At 39.7% G+C, this 17,813-nt stretch overlaps 1 long non-coding RNA gene across 1 annotated transcript in view; it reads left to right on the plus strand.

Moving 5' to 3' along the window:
- The window catches only part of LOC140361185 (uncharacterized), a 143,362-nt gene extending 135,014 nt beyond the window's left edge, over window positions 1–8,348 (plus strand). Inside the window, exon 2 of the long non-coding RNA XR_011926958.1 lies at window positions 8,250–8,348. This is a non-coding gene — a long non-coding RNA (uncharacterized lncRNA). The remainder of the gene's footprint in view (window positions 1–8,249) is intronic.
- The last annotated feature ends 9,465 nt before the right edge of the window (window positions 8,349–17,813 follow it).

Raw genomic sequence — 17,813 nt, forward strand, 5'->3', positions numbered from 1 at the left:
TATGTCCAGGGAATGGGTGCAGTGTTGACTTGTTGCTCACATAAACATAGGACATTTTACACAAATCAATCTACTTTATAACATATTTATGGATCGGAAGTGCAAATACAACGGAAGTGCAGATACATAGGGGACGAGGAAAAAGTGGGTGGGGCAGAATAAGGTCAAAAGGGACAGAAACGGACAAGACAGAAGGGCATAGGGTGGTTCATGTAGTATAGGAGAGGTCATCCAGTCCAGAGGGGAAGGGAGGCGTCTCTCCTTGTGTCCATGGAGATTATACGTTTAAAGTAAAATATTTCAGGCTTTTGTTTGTTAAATCAAGGTGAAATTCAAGTCTTTTTAATTCCACTCTTCCATCAGCCGCTGCTTTGAAGACATGCAATGAAGGCAATTAACCAGCAGTAGGTTTTTATGCAAGACGCTACATTGTCAAACTTACACATCTTTGCATAGCTTTTATTTGTCAAGGTTGAACGTATTAAAAGCAACACATTTCATATTTTCAATAGATGTGTTTGATTTTGTGAATATAGGATATAATAATGAATGCTTGGCCATCAAGAAAGCTGCAGTATGGAAAGGGAAATGTCAATTTAGCTGTTTGAAGAAGAACATGCCTTTAGCTCTTGTACAGTGGCTCGCAAAATGATTCATACTCCAGGCATTTTCCCCACACGTTGTCACGTCACGACCAACAACTTAAATACATTTTATTGGCATTTTTTTTATAAGAGAGCAACACAAAATGACGGACAATTTTGAAGGCACATCATGATTTCGAGGTAAAAACAAAACCCAAACAAATCTGAAACGGCAGAATGCAAAAGTATTCGGCCTCCGTGAGTCAATCGTCAATCTTTCTCGTCTTTCTCTGTAATTACAGCTGAAAGTCTTTTGTGTCTTTTGGGGTACGTCTCTACCAGCTTTGCACACCTACAGACTGACATTTTTGCCCATTCTTCTTTGCAAAACAGCTCAAGCTCATTCAGATTTGATGGAGTGTTTTTGAACTGCAGTTTACAGATCCTGCCACAGATTCTCGATCGGATTTGCAATTTGTTGATGAAGAAAAATAGATGATAAACGATAAGACTGAAAACATATAGTGCTATTTACACAATAACCCCAAAGCAGGATGATCCCAGGAAATACTTTTATAAATGATGGCATGCATGTGCTCTGATGTAGAGGTAGAGGAAAGAAAATACTATATTATTGTAACCATTTTCCAGAGGTGGTTTATAGCCCAAAAAATATACTCAAGTAAGAGAAGAAATGACTCAAGAAATGTGCGCAAATGTGTGTAAGATTCCCCATGTTTGAATTTTACAACTGCCAATTAGAGCTATTGTTTAATAACGGCCCTGAATTGTAGAAATTGCACAAACTCTGTGTTCATGTCCTTTGCTAAGTTGTTTCCTTTACTGTAACAGGCTTCTTACCTCCTGTGAAGTCGCACTAATACACACACGTTCCTTTTTGTTCCATTTCCACTCTAAATAAGAGCGCCGGGAAATGCAGCTAATTTAACTCGTATCATTTTCGTTATTACACCCCGTTCAATCCCGGGACACTTCTGCAGTTTTCCGCTTGTAGCGACGCTTTCCTGAAATTTGCAAGTGTGACACACATAATTGGATTGAACTGATTTATCATTTGAAAGGAATTTTATTGGAAGAAAAGAGCTTTTAATAACACACAAAACTAAATCATATCTGAAGGAGCGGTGCAAGAAACACAAAAGTATTATTGTCAACATAACACGTTTGTCATTTGTATACACTGGGAAGAAGGACAGAAACCTTAACTGAAGTAAGAGTACTGTAACACTGAAAAATGTATTGCTCCAGTAGGAGTAAAAGAACTCTGTGAAAGTACAATCTATATACGGTATATAAGTAATTCTAGTAAATGTATATTTTCTACCCACCTCTGCCATTTCCCAATTTTCCATATACTTTCTTTTCCACAATAAGCATTGCTTCATTTTTGGAACCGAAATTTACATTATCTATAGACATTCAAAAACTATTTCACGCTACATTCGAAAGTAACTGATTGTTGGAAACTATAGCTCCTTACATACCTCAATTATATAACCTCTGCCTTGCCGTGAAGAAAATTGCAATAATGGAGTTATTATTCCAAGCTGCCTACGCTTCAAAGATCATCTGAAATGTCATTGATGTTTCTGGTGCGCAGCAGTTTTAAGACTGAATTAAGTTGAGTCTATAAAGCCTTTTTCTTAGCCATTAGCGTGTATTATTTCACTTAAAGCTCCGATGACATATCCAACTGTCTGCGAATTTCATCAACCCGGCCGGTAAGTGTTTTTATCTTTTGTTCCATGTCCACTGGCTCTTGTTGGCATTAAAATTAAGTCTATGTAGGGTTGAAACTCCACGAGAGGGCTCGATGTGCTTCTTCTCTGGGATTACCAGCATAAACGTCAAAAAGCTAAGCAATAATGCCTGGCTTAAATTCAAAGAAACAACAAACTGCCTCTATACATGTGAAGAAAATGCTGGTGTGGCTTATTTTGCTTTAAGTCTTTGTCCGTGGATTAGTTTCAAAAGAAGCTGTGCTGAGAATGGTGACATTAAATTTGCCAATATTCAGTGTTTAAATGTGGCTTGTCACAAAATAGAGGCTTTTCAAACTGGAATTAGGTCAAGGTTAGAATTGCTTGCAGTTATTTTTTTGCATGTGAACAGTGCATGGTATTTTCTCAGTTTCATTCATTGCAAAGTCTAATATTGACATGAATAGAGAGGCAGGGCAGTGCGTCACTAGGCGTATTACTAAGCTAGAAAAAAGCAGTTGTAAAGCTATAAAGACAAATATTCACAAAATCTAAAGGGAAAACACTGGCCCTTGCTGTAGGAAACAAATAGATGTTTATTTATCAAGCCACAAAGTGCAATATGAGAAAAAAAAAGTCTTGGTGCACAAGATTTTCTATTAAAAACTTACTACAGTTATGCACGCCAGGAAAACAGAACAGTCCTTATCCAATTTAAGGGGATATTCAAAATGCGTGTGAATGAGGGGACTTAAATTTCTCATATTGCGTATATACAACTGGACAAGTTCGATCACTCTCAGAGCATAGATAAATGTGGACATCAGAGTCCAATCATGAAAGGAAAGACGGACCTAGAAACAGCCAGGTGATGGAGTATTGAGGGTGGGGTGTTGTGCCAGGGGCCCCTGTGCAGGCCTTACTGGCAGATGACAAACGGTTGAGTCATCTGGAGAACCCTTGGGCGAAATATGGAGGGCGCAGATCAAAACATACAAACTAAACAAAGATAGTACAATTTTAAACTGGTTGGCTTATGATCAAAGTTTTGCAAAGAACAGCACAGATTTGAAATTTAATTTTCTACCAGATTGTGAATGAAAACCACATGAAAAGCTTTCACATGTTGAAAGAATCTTTTGACTTGTAGAAATAGGATTTTAATAGATATTTACAAATACTACAAGTTATTATACCAAAGAGATCAAACTAACCAATGCCCACCATATCCCTTTGACTGAAATATTAAAGCTTATAAATCAGAACTTTCAAGGGGAATACTATCTAAATTATACAAGTATATTAACAATTTAGGCAGCCACTCTAACAATTACATTCAAATTAAATGAGAAAGAGAGTGTCATTTTATTTTGACTGACAAAGAATGGGAAAATATATGTAAATCACAGTGGCAAACCACAAAATCAAATGTTTGGAGCTTCACTAGCAAGGACCACGCCACAACAATGGAATATGAAAGAATGTTTCTTGATAATAGTAATGACGGATCGACGACGGATCGACGATGGATCGACCATGGTGCGACAATGGAGCGACGATGGAGCGACGATGGAGCGACGTTGGAACGACGTTGGAACGACGTTGGAACGCCGATGGAGCGACGATGGAGCAACGTTGGAACGACGATGGAGCGACAATGGAGCGACGATGGAGCAACGTTGGAGCGACAATGGAGCGACGATGGAGCGACGTTGGAGCGACCTTGGAGCGACGTTTGAGCGACGATAGAGCGACGATAGAGCGACAATGGAGCGACAATGGAGCGACGATAGAGCGACGTTGGAGCGACGATGGAGCGAAGATGGAGCGACGATGGAGCGACGTTGGAGCGACGATGGAGCGACGTTGGAGCGACGATGGAGCGACGTTGGAGCGACGATGGAGCGACGATGGAGCGACGTTGGAGCGACGATGGAGCGACGATGGAGCGACGATGGAGCGACGATGGAGCGACGTTGGAGCGACGTTGGAGCGACGATGGAGCGACGAGGAGCGACGATGGAGCGACGTTGGAGCGACGATGGAGCGAAGATGGAGCGACGTTGGAGCGACGTTGGAGCGACGTTGGAGCGACGATGGAGCGACGAGGAGCGACGATGGAGCGACGTTGGAGCGACGTTGGAGCGACGATGGAGCGACGAGGAGCGACGATGGAGCGACGAGGAGCGACGATGGAGCGACGATGGAGCGAAGATGGAGCGACGTTGGAGCGACGGTGGAGCGACGTTGGAGCGACGGTGGAGCGACAATGGATCAGCCCAGCCGATTCAGAACCCCCCTCCGAAGATGGTATGTGTTAAGGTGGAGATGATAGAGGCATGGGCTGGGAGGGCGGGGTCCAGAGAGCAGCGACGTCAAGAGATGCTGTGAATAGGCCTTATAAATAGGGCTTCTGGGTAATTAGAGGTGTGGTTAAAGAGTGGGGCGTGGTTACTGGAGGAGTAGAGGTTGAGGCGTGATCCTGCTCCTGAACCCAAGTTGACGATTAACATCTCCAACCACACAAATTCAGTTTTTCATAACACGGTCAAAGTGGCCATCATGTCCATGTGTTGGGACTGTCCTGTTGCCCGGAGATATGGAACTGAAATCAACAAAGAGCTACGGACTATTTTTGGCATTACCATTCCATTTGGTTTCAAAACTATGTATATGGGCCTTAAAACACCAGCCATAGACACGATCAAAATATATCTTTGGAGCAAACTCCTGGCTGCAGGAAGGGAAGCCATTATACAAACATTCATGCCTCAAACCGCACCGACAATCAGGGACTGGACCCACATCCTTACTAACAAATGGAATATGGAGAAGATTACATTTGGACTTAATCAACTTTAATTGGGATGATTATTTTGGAGTTTGTGTCCCTTAATCTTAATTTTATTTCTTGTTGTGATTTTCTTTTGTCTAGACTCTCTGGTCTTGTTCAGTTTTCATATGTGTTAAATATTCTACAATTTTAAAACATTTAGAAAAAAAAAGGAAAATAAAAAATAAATACAACTTTGTTCACGGAGGACTATACGCATCGACTGCTGACGTTTATTTGAAATTAGGTTAAATAACAGGAAGTTGAATTCCTTTGAAGATCTCATGCATTTTTTAAGTTGGTTCCTGATTAACGAATCAGGAACGTCATTTATAGTAATCAGTAATCGACTTACTTTTGAACAGAAGTAAAAGTTCGGGCCCTTTTACCTCTTGTGTTAAAATTAAAAAAAAACTATCCTGATTTGTCCTTATCAATATTTGTATGGTCACATGTTTGTTCGCAGTTTTTATTAGCAATTATAGCACTAATACTAAACCACTATAAGCCCCTGAACGTCTCTTACCCCCCTGTTCACAGCTGTACGGTTATATGACCTGCATGAAGACTGGGACAAGAGTGGTCTGACCGTTTCTCTGCGGAAATGAGACAAAAATGCGACAAAGATTGTAATTGGAGTACACTAACTTTATTCCTTTTTCCACAAATCTGACATATATGAAGGGTTTGTTCATAGGAAAAACACACTGATCATTAGACTGCTGAATGATTACTATTATGTCATCAAGCTAATTTTGCAAATATTCAAACAATCAAAAATGAACTTCAGATTTACTTTGCACCGTATGTCAAATCCCAGTAGATAAAGCGTCCGTCCACTCACCCCAAGGTTTCGCGGTTCAAGTCCTGCTCCCGCCAGTCACGTAACCCGCATCGCCACAAATGTCAGTGTGCACTCGTGTAAATTACCCGGCAGGGGATATTGTCACAAAGCAATTTCGATTTTGTCTAATTTTCCCTTTGCAAATACTACTTCTGTTCTATATTTGCTTTCCTGACACTTGTAGAAACCCTTGATTAATTATGGTGATAAAACACTGAATTAGCAAAAGATGAATGGAGCTGCAGTCGGGTTGTGTGCATGCATAATTTCCCAGGGTTGACGGGGTAAACTTTACTCAAGAGCGCTATTATAATAAAGCATATCCACAAAGGCTTAATCCTACTTTTTTCCTTCCTCGCATTGAATTCAGTAATAAATGCCAGCACTGACTAACGGTAATGCTGTTTTCTCTGCTGCTTGAGAAGAAACAAACATCGCCACTGATCAGGGAATAGCCTAAGGTCCCTGTGCTTTGAAGCTGAGCAGCGCTTGTTAAGACGCTGCTAAGTTACAAGTAAAAGCCTCTTGTTTTTGGGAGAACACACACACACGGTCTGTAGTAGCGTCTAGCTCCTGTGGCTTCATTAATCAGAGCTGGTGTAGTGCGAGTGTACTGGACTTGGCCCTTATATGCACTACATGGCCCACTGTTGCGCGGAGGTCTTTTAAGGACAAGAGCTGGAGAGTGAGGAGAAATGCCAGTTATAATATGCACCGGCTGGCAGAACGTTGCAATATGTTGGACATTCTTATGAAGCTTGGAATTAAAAACAATCAAAGCAATCATCTACCTTTTATTAGCGTGAAATGATCTGTTATGACATTCGTATGAAGAGTTAATTTGCAAAAACACGTCACTAATAAACCAATAAACAAAATACATTTTACTTTTCTTCTAATGAGTGATATGCAAGCAATGGCCACGCTAGCTTTTTTAATAGAATTAATCAGTGAAACTAACATTGAGTGGTTTTAATCAAGGAGGAATGGAATTACATTTTTTATCACACTAATATAGATTGGACTTTTGTAAATGTATGCTATACAAAAAGTACTTTGCCACAATGAGCTGATGTTTTTTAAATGGCAAATGAACATTTCATGTAATGTATGCCGTCTTTTACCCTCCTGACATTCCAGAACGACCTGCTTCTGTTTGAGCTCCAGCAGCAGCACCAACTGGCACCTCAGCCTTCCCATTTCAACACCATTGACCCGGCACTATTTGTGATTTGGAGCTCAGCAGTTTTGAAATGTTCCAGAACTAGGGCAGACCTAACAGTCACCTCTGTGCAGGGATACACGGATACATTTTCGTACCAATGTCAATACTATTGTCTTTTAACATGAATTACCAAGACTAAAAATAGCATCAAGCTTATTAAAGCTTATTAAAAAGAAAACTGATTCCATGTCCAAAAGAATGGAACAAACACTCCCAAATGTAATCCACAATGATCAGACAGGATTCATTACCAAACGACAAACACAACACAACATAAGACGATCCTTACAGATAATGAGCCAAGTACAAAAACAACAAAACAAAGCCGTGATAATTAGTTTAGGGCTTTTGATTCTGTTAGTTGGCCATATTTATTTTAAGTGCTAAACAAATTTCAAATTGACTTTAATTAGAACAAATATTGGGGCTCTTTATGATGGTCCATCATCAAGAATCAAAATCAATTTTCATCTGACGGATCCACTGACTCGTAAGGCTGGTCAGGCAGTTGCTTCGTCTAATAAATTGGGCCAATGGTTCCAAATATAATCAAAAACAATTGACGGTGTTACAATTGATGGGACGGAAGATCAAATATCTGAAATTGTCCCATTCTGGTATCCCCCTCTGACCTAGCAATTTAAACGGGATCGCTTAGATATTTAGGTGTGGTACTTCATAGAGACCTACCAACTGTTATTATTACTATAAAGAAAGACATTTTAAAAATGGAACTTATCTAAGTCAAAGGATTGAAATGATAAAAATGAATATTTTGCCCAGATTTCTCTATCTGTTCCAGACTGTGGATGGTAATCTCTTTCCATCCCCAATCGGCTGTTTGTAAGTGGAATAAAGCAAGATGTATATGGAAAGGAACAAAAAACCTGTATCCGATTCAAAACTTTAGGAGGTTTGGGTTTGCCTTCTTTGAAAAATGACTTTATTTCAGCTCAGATCAGAGCATTGCTGTACTGGTGTGATCCAGAATATGAAGCTCAATGGAAAAATATTGCATCACAAAGGGTAAATGGGAAGAGAGGTCACTTTGTTCTGGTTGATGAAGAGTGGGAAAGTTTATGTATATCTCATTGGAGAACCACAAAATCACATGTTTGGAGGGAATTCTGTTGGAAAAGTGTCTCTCGTTTCTTTACAGCCCCATGTCAAAGTGCCCATTACTCACAGGGAAATGCAGACTGTTGGAGAGGCTGTGGCAGTCAGGAGGCAAATCACTTTCATGTGTTTTGGGACTGTCCTGTTGGTCACAAGTATTTAACTGAAATTAACAATGCCTTACAGACAATCTATGACCTCACCATCCAATGGATTTCAGAACTCTGTATTTGGGCCTCAGGACTCCTGCCATGGACACAATCAGCAGATATCACTGGAACATCCTCCTAGCAGCCGCAACAAAGGCATCACAAAAAAATCTACAAAAAATTGACAAACAATTGACAAAATGCTCCGACGACCAAGGACTGGACTAACATTGTACTGGACAGTCGTAGGTAGCATGGGGGATATAATTTGGACAAAATGTGATTGCTTTGGGTTTTGTGTGCCTTGATTTTCTTGATAATCTTTTTTTTGCTTTATTATTTGCTGGATTACATTGTTGTTGTTTTTTTGCTTGTTATATGTTGTTAAAAAATACCCCCAATATATTATGTACTTGTTACTTGCCCTTCAACTAACTATAGCACAGCTTCGTATGCATGGATGTTACAATCAAATGAGACTTTCTGGCCAAACATCACCAGTAATTACAACAGTTTAACCCAACTACTCGATCCCGCAAGTGTTTTCTGTATTCTTTATGAACCTGCATAACACTGATGGGTCCACCGACCACTAGGGCTAAAACTCACCTACTACACTAGTCCGACCAATTTCTATATAATTATTTCTCAAGTGTTTTGACTTTGCTTATTTGGGATTTTAACAATAAAATGGCAACGCTGGCATATCTGTGGGATGCTACATTTATGAAATCCTGTTATGATGGTCAATTTCCTGCCACTTTCCCAAACCACAGCATTAGAGGTAATTGGACAACCTTTTATTATTAACCATAGTTAGCATGTGTGGAGTCACTGGGGCCATTATTCAGAGGCTAGTCACATTAGTTTGCTCACAGCAGACAGACAGCATGGCGGTTTGTGGAGAGCACATTTCCTCCAAATTGAATCATACTGTGCAGCCATTAATGTTATAAAATGAAAAACTCAAATGAAAATTTTCTGTGGCACCGGATGATGATTTCAAATTATATTAAAATATGTAAACTAGTATTTATGTTTTCTTCTTCATCCAGTATCATTTTTGTACTACAGTATTATTTCTTACACTGCCCATACTCTGTCCTGGGTTAGAAGGCCTGTGACGAAAGTGTATTGCCCAAGGACACAATCACAGTATGTAAAAGTTGGAAGCAGAGATCAAACCTCTGACCTATGAGATTGGGGGAATACTATGATACTTGATTTTAAAACTGTGAAAAGGTTAATGTAAGTACTGTATTTCAATGTGCAACCAGTTCCTAAAACACTTTCAAATCATTTGGCATGTTGCTAGTATTCACAAGCATACATATTTTCAGGAACATTATACTATTGTGTAAAGGGCTGTCGATCTCAACAGTACATACATTCTATATAGACTACAAAACAGTTTTCAAACCGCCCCAAAGACACGGTCAAGTGTTGAATTGTTGAACACTGAACACATGAACACTGAAGGTTTTACACAAAGATAAGATATTCCTTTATTGTCCACACATGGGGAAATTTCAGGTTTCAAATAATTTCAAATCAACCTACTTTATATAATACTGAAGACTTTTCTCTATTTCTCCATCAAAATGATTGGAAGTGCCTTAGTGGAAATAAATTGAATATGTTATGAGGGAATTTTTTTTCTTCAAAAAATAGATTGTTCTAAAAATTCTAAATTGATTCTAAAGTGACTTTTATAGATAGGAAAGCAGACTAGGAGATCAATATTGAGTGACTAACATTTGTCACGTAAAAATGGAAGAAAATTAAATGCAAAAACTAACATGCAAAGTGAATTACTAACCCCACTCTCCCACATGAAGGGTGAACACTGATCCTACAGGGCTAAACCTCCATGTAAATGACCTGTAAATGATGCTGAATGAACCAATTAGGCTCACTTAACAGATCAATATGTAATAATTTACTCTCTGTGTTGATAAAATGATCATCATCATTATCAACGTGAACAGAGCCTTAGCCACAAACACAGAAAGATAGTTTTTAAGTCCATTTGTTGGAAACTTGGCTCTGCTGTTGCTTCGCTTCTCCTCTGCACATCCACAGGTTTATACAGCGTGGTTTGAGCTCAGATCCTAGGGTTCGAGGCTGTGTGGTCCAGACAGCAGCTGTGGGAGAAGAAGACCCAAGCTTCCTGCGCAGTACTGCTCATCCACCTGTAGAGGCCACTAAAAAAAGCATAACTTCCAGCCACGCTTCAGCAGCAGAAGTGAGGGGAAACGGGCTAATTTGAATATATTTCAGTCCAATTCAAAATGTTATTGTTCAATCGCCGCTTGTCTCGATTGCCCTGAGCACTAATATCTGGGCACTATCATCGATGACCAACTGACCTTTGACACTGTTTGCACTTATCCATCTGTAGTCAAGTTAACACATTTCTATGTTGACAGTATTTTTATGAGAAGGTTTTATTGAGTCTGTGCTTGTCTTCTCGCTTGTATATGTTGGTTCAGGTCACTGTCGTTGAAAAATAAGAAATATTGGAAGACCATTGTGCGCTCATGTGGAAAAATTGCAGGGGTCATATATATCTCTTTAGACTCGGGCCACTCTCATGGGCCGAGTTCAAGCTGCTATCGTCCACCAGATCCATCCATAAAGCCCTAATAGTTATACTATATATTTGAAATGTAAGCTTTTCTGAGTTTGCTGAACTGTTTAGAACAATGCAAAAGTGAAGCTATGGAACAAGTAAAAACAATAAAACAAAACATATTTTTTATGAGCTACATGCTACTGCTATGGGATTGGTGGAGGGGATATCACTGCAAATATTATACGGTTGGTGTTTTCAAAGATTAAAGCAAGACCTTTGACACCATAGACCACAAAATAATTTTGAACAAAATGGGGAGGTATGGTGTCAGGGTTATCTAATTGACAGAGATCAGTATGTGCACATAAATAATGTAAATTCTGAAAAGTATTACACATGGAATTCCCCAAGGCTCTATACTGGGACCAAAATTATTCATAATAATAAAAGCGACATTGCATCTTATTTGCTGATGATGTATACAGCTCTGGACACGATCTTGGCCATCCCTTGGGTATAGTAGAAAGAGAACTTACAACACTAAAGAAATGGTTTGTTATGTTAAATTTTCAATAAATCTGAATAAACTAAATATATTATTTTTGGAAATAGAAAAATTCAACAATATTTCTGGGGAATAATATAAATAACAAGATCAATTGGACATTTCACATAACTGAGATTCAAGTATTCATAGTACTCAAGTATTTTACATAAAGCAAAATGCTTGCTTCATCATGCTCTTAAAATATTGTATAACATTCTCAAACTTCCATAACTTAATCACTGTGTGGAAATATGAGGGAATAATTCTAAATATAATATCCAATAATTAGAATGCTCAATTATGTAAATTACTATACCCCGACAAATGCTCTTTTTATTAAAGGCGCAATGGACGATTTTTCGGCGATTTGAGAACGCAGGCGGAAGTGCGCAACACACACGTGCGTTTGTTTATTAGCGCGACGGAGCGCATCGCATCGCTCGTCTCCCGTAGATTTCTGTCCACTTCTGCATCAGCTCGAACTGTCTTTCTCCGTCTTCATTTTGCCCCGTACACTGAGGGAACTATATTATGATAGATCCATGCGCTTAGGCACGCGGAAACGTGGGGACGAGCCACACTCGGCTGCAGGTGAGCGATAGGTGCGTTTGATGATTGATACGTGGCAGGACAAATGATTTATCCACGCCACGAGGAAATATGATAAAAAATTTGCTGAAAAAAATCGTCCATTCCACCTTTAAGTTAAAAACCTTAAAATGACATGATCTTGTAGCCCTTATAACACTACAATTGTAGTGACATAAGCTCCCACACTGCATCCAAGAGAGGTTCAAACTCTTTAAAAGAAAATTGAAATCGAATAGATTGTACTCTGGAATAGACCGCTGTATTTTCAGTAGAACAAAGCCTCAGTATGAGTACAGCAGTGTCCAGTGTTAGCACCTGTCAGGGCTGCCTTCAAACGCCATACTCCCTCAGGGACGGCCCTAATGCCCAATGTGAGTAGCCTCTCCCTGGGCTCATCAGTGCACTCAGCCAGCCTCTCGGAACACTTCACAGGATCAGTGGTGGTTTCTCTTTACGTCCATCTCTCCCTCTCTCTTTGTCAGCTTTCATATCAGCCACACACTGAAGCACTCTCCTCATTAGTCCATTCAAAAAAATACCAGGGTCTGTTCATTGTTGGCCAATTAATTTCAATACCAGTTAATGACAAGCTCTCTGACATCAAGATCCTTTTGTTGATATATCTTTAATGGAGAGACAAGATGCATGGAGAGTTACGACATTTCTGCTTCGTTACACCAATACTGAAATGAAATGGTTCTTTAGATTTTCTAAATTATTGTGGGCAAGTAATGTGTTTTGAAAGGGTGTCAGAAGCTTTGGACTTGTTTAGGGGCATTTATATACAGCAAAATTACACTCACTCGTGGAACCAGATTTTATGGGGTTTTGCAACATCTAATAATATTTTACAGCTTTATTTCAGCTTTGATTTGATCTGATTTGTATAACTGAGTTTTGGTCACTATTTAGTTTACCTTGATGCAGTACACACAACTACTGGACTACTGTTGGCTTTAGCACTAGATAGTTAGATATGTTACATGTTTTAAGGTTATCAAGTTGTCTGGGCTACATGTTAGTACTGGTTGCTACGCTACAGAGTGTTTTATGTTAGAGTTACATGTTATTACAGGGTTTTACTTTATTTGTGAATGTACATTTGTGACACAGCTTACAGGTTGTTACATTGTGTGCTATGTCCACAAAGCTTTTTAATACAGTTTGTTACATTTCGTTTGTAATAAAGTGTCACTGTTTTGTTTTACACATTTTTGATACAGACATAAATAGCTGAACATGTGCCACAGCTCATAACAAGTAGTGTGAAACAAGGAAGAGATCAGGGAATGACTTTGTTGAATGAATTGTTAAGAGCTGGCTTAGAACTCACGGCGCTATTGTCTGCCCCACACAGAAGGCATATGTGCTCATTTGTCCAATTTGTGTGCTTTACATGGCCAGGAGCTCGATGGTTTCCTTTTATCAGATGGTTGACAAAAGGGTATAAATTAAGTAAAAGTTTGCAAGTTTTCCTACTGAAATTTTCATCGTTGGTTCCATTGTCAGAGACAGAATCTAAAAAGAAAAATCTGGAGTTAACACTGTATGATTTTTAAATAACGTATTTATACAGTATTTGAACACATGCCGATCAACAAGAATTCTGTCTGTCAGACCGGTTTGTCTGCCTTTAAATGTCCACATCTACTCTACTTATTCATCTAATTTAGAAGCACCTGTCCGAGCCCATTAGCTGCATAAACACCTGTTCACCACACAATCAGTTACACTCCAAAAGTTAAACTATGACCATGGGCAAGACCAAAGAGCTGTCAAAAGAGACCAAAGGCAAAATTGTAGACTTCCACAAGGCTGGAAAGGGCTACAGGGCAATTGGCAAGCAGCTTGGTGAAAAAAGATCAACTGTGGGAGCAATTGTTAGAACATGGAAGAGGCTAAAGATGATTTTCAATCTCCCTCAGTGTGCAAGATCTCACCTTGTGGAGTATCAGTGATAATAAGAATGGAGAGGACTCAGCCCAGAGCTACGGGAGAAGCTGGTCACTGACCTGAAGAGCGCTGGGACCACAGTTTCAAAGGTTACTACCGGTAATACACTATAATGGCATGGTTTAAAATCATGCCACAAAGAAAGTTTCCCTGCTTAAGTCAGCACATGTACAGGCCCATCTGAAGTTGCTGATGACCATTTGGATGATCCAGAGGAGTCATGGGAGAAAGTCATGAGGTCAGATGAGACCAAAAAATAACTTTTTGGTATAAACTCCACTTGTGTTTGGAGGAAGAGAAAAGATCAGTTCCATCCCTACTATGAAGCATGGGGCTGACAGAGGGCTCCGCCAGATGTTCCCAACAGACCCTCACAATGCGCTTGAGCCTGCCAAGTCTGTACGGCTTCCTCTTGCGCCAGATCCAACTCACTACCTGGTTATGATCAGTCGACAGCTCTGCCCCTCTCTTCACCCGAGTGTTCAAACATGTGGCCGAAGGTCAGATGACACGACAAAGTCGATGATTGACCTCCTGCCTAGTGTCTTGATGCCACATGCACTAAAGGATACCCTTGATCTTGAACTTACTGTTTGTTATGGACAATCCAATGGCAATCCGGCGTTGCGGTTTCCCAGTAGAACAACAGAGCGTCCAGCCCCTTTCGAGGAGATGGGTTCATGAGCTCAAACTGTGCATGGAGGTGAGCCCGACTACATCTAGTTGGTACTGCTCAACTTCCCACACAAGCTCAGGCTCTTTCCCCCCAGTGAGGAGATTGCCACCCAGATCTCTCTGCACCGGCCCCTTACATATCTTCTAGAAGATGGTGGGTCCACGGGACATATATATATATAATCGAATAACTAAAAAGCTCTCCATCTGAACCACCAATTCTAGAACATCATAATCAGAACCTTAAATGACAAACAATACTCTAATTGGTATCACTGCTTGTCTTCTCCCCATAATATAAAATCCCTCCTATTAAAATATATGCCTCTGCTTCTCCTCCACTCTCCTCATGCTGCAGTTTGCAAAGCTCATCACCTATTCCGACACAGTGCAGGCTCTCGAGCATTTTTCAACTGCCACAGGAAATGGCAGAGACTGAATAAGGGGAGAAACAATGCAATATTATGGACCCTAACGTCATTACTAACTCAAGCTAAAATCTATTTAACACATTGTGGGTAAATGGAGCATTAAGAGCGCTGAGTCTCCAGAGGAAGGCTTCTGGGTGAAAGACTTTATGCAAAAGAAAACACAATTTAGAGTTACTTAAATGAAGGCTGCAAAAGAAAACACAATTCAGAGTCATTTAAATTAAGCCTGCTCTCCCTCATGCAGAAAGGGAAGAAAGTAAGTTATATGAGGTTGTAGGAGCTATTTGTAAGGCATTAGTAATAGTAATTTATCTTTGAAAACTTTGTAATGATGCCTTGGACAAGTTGGTGAGTTGCAGTTTCGCCTTATAAAAGACTTGGGGCGGACAATATTTTTGTGCTGGTATCGGTGATATTGAAAAGCTCCAGAGAATTGAACTCGAGATGCAAACTGGATTGTCACTAGTTTTGGTTTTCAAATTCACGAGAATCCATCTTGAACGGCTGTCGGGCTGATTTGTCCGAGACCAGCAGGGGTGGAAAACATTTTGACCAAAACACTCATACTAGCGAGAAGTAACTGCAGGTGTGATGCTTAACGTTAATATAGCCCAAAACAATATTGTTTTAATATCAAAGTGCAGCATATGTGTCAGTATAATGCAATGGAGTCTGGGCCAGATCAGAAGATTCTAGTTCGACTCGAGGTGCGTGTAGGTGATAATACAAATACAAATACAAATGAATGAAGTTCCTTGGCGGTGCCTTATATTTAACAGTGCATTTTGACAAACAACATAAAACCCATTATTTACAATATTTACCATCTGTAGATATTCTGTTCCATATACTGACGTGCTTTCCATCTATAGTGTTATAAATAGTATCACAAGTTCCAACAAGATGTTAAAATAGATAGTCCACTGCAGAATACACACACAATAGAAATAACATTGCAAATCTTAGTGAATAGCGGCTGAAATATCCATGTCCTGCCACTGTCCAGGGTGTGCCCCGCCTAAGGCCCAAAGTCACTGGGATAGACTCCACTCACTCGCGACCCCTAACGGGATAAAGCGGTCGAAAATGAATGAATGAATGTCCATGAGAGAGCCACTGAGAGTTTATGTAATGTCCAAAACAGCGATTTGACTGGTTTATGATTTTGCAAGTTCAGTGGTGGTGTTTTGTGTGGGATCGGACTTAGCTGGACACAGCTCCTAACAGACCGCAGGACGCTGATGTTGAGGATTTGTGTGAAAGTTCAGTGTTCCGGTTCAGGTTCTGGTTCCAGGCTGGTTCTTAGCTCGCCATCAATCATTTTCTTGTACCAACTAGGCACATAGACAGACTACAGACTCAGACGGACTCACCAAATTCTATTTTGTATCCTGCGCGCTAGAGCCCAGCGTCAGCGGCAGTTGGTAAGGGCTTCTACAACATACATTTAGTTTAAAAACGGTGCACTAAAGTAGATAAAAGCAAGTATTTTAGTCGATGTCCTGTGGCCTCTCTCCCGACACAATGAACGGAGAGGCGCACAGGAAGCTCATATCGGCCGCGGCAAGCACATGATTGGCTGAAGTGACCGGACGTAAACCACGTGACCGGATGTTGCATTCACGGATATAGGGATTTGTAGTTTTTTACTAAAAGAGTAATATTATGTGAGTTACAAAAGCATGTCAATTGCCTGCTGTTGCGATTGGCTAAAACTCCTTCCTCTTCCCAAACGCTATCGACAAGAGCCAGGTGTCTTTTTAAACATACTGCAATATCGTGAAAATAGTGGGAAATGTGATTGCATAGCTTTACAAATATTATCAAACTCACCAAGAAAAAGAACAAAAGAGTATATAATTATTGTCTATTAATGCAAACTAGAAATGCCGTTGAAATGTCGTTGGTGATAAGGATATTAAATTTAATCTGTTCAGGGGCCTCACTAAGAGCTTACTATAGATCAAACAATATGTTATTTGTTTTTTTTTTCCTCATGGCTGATGCTAATACCAATATTTAAGAATCCAATGCAGCCAACGCATGGGAAGATTTGTCAATATTTCTGGGCCGATGTGGGACAGATTTGGATCATTTTTCTCAAAATATATAATTTAAAACTATATGATTATGAAATATAAGAAGGAGGATTGACTGGCGTAGAGGAGAAACATGGTGTACAGACTTATCCGGATTGTTCCTAGTATGGTTGGTTTGACTGAAAATATGTGGGTTATTTCCTTTTGGTTATATTTTGCATGCTCAGGAGCGAGATTAGTTCTCTTTTTATCAGACTGACAAAAGGGAATAAATGCCGGCGGGACAATTTTTAGGAGATAAGTAAAAAATGATTCACTATTATTATTATTATTATTATTATTTCTATTATTTAAATGATTAGTATTTCTTTGCTTTATTTCAGTGCAGACAACATTCATATTTGTATTGGCAATTTTGAATTATAAGGATTATGGCAAAAAGTGAAATTATTTTGTCCAAAATACCTTCAGAAAGTGGTGCCGTCATTACAAAGGATTTTAAGTCATGATGAAATGAATATGGACATTTG

This window comes from Eucyclogobius newberryi, unplaced genomic scaffold (genome assembly GCF_026437365.1).
Source record: "Eucyclogobius newberryi isolate DKJ021-1_F unplaced genomic scaffold, fEucNew1.0.hap1 SCAF_15, whole genome shotgun sequence".
In the NCBI taxonomy this organism is placed as follows: domain Eukaryota; kingdom Metazoa; phylum Chordata; class Actinopteri; order Gobiiformes; family Gobiidae; genus Eucyclogobius; species Eucyclogobius newberryi.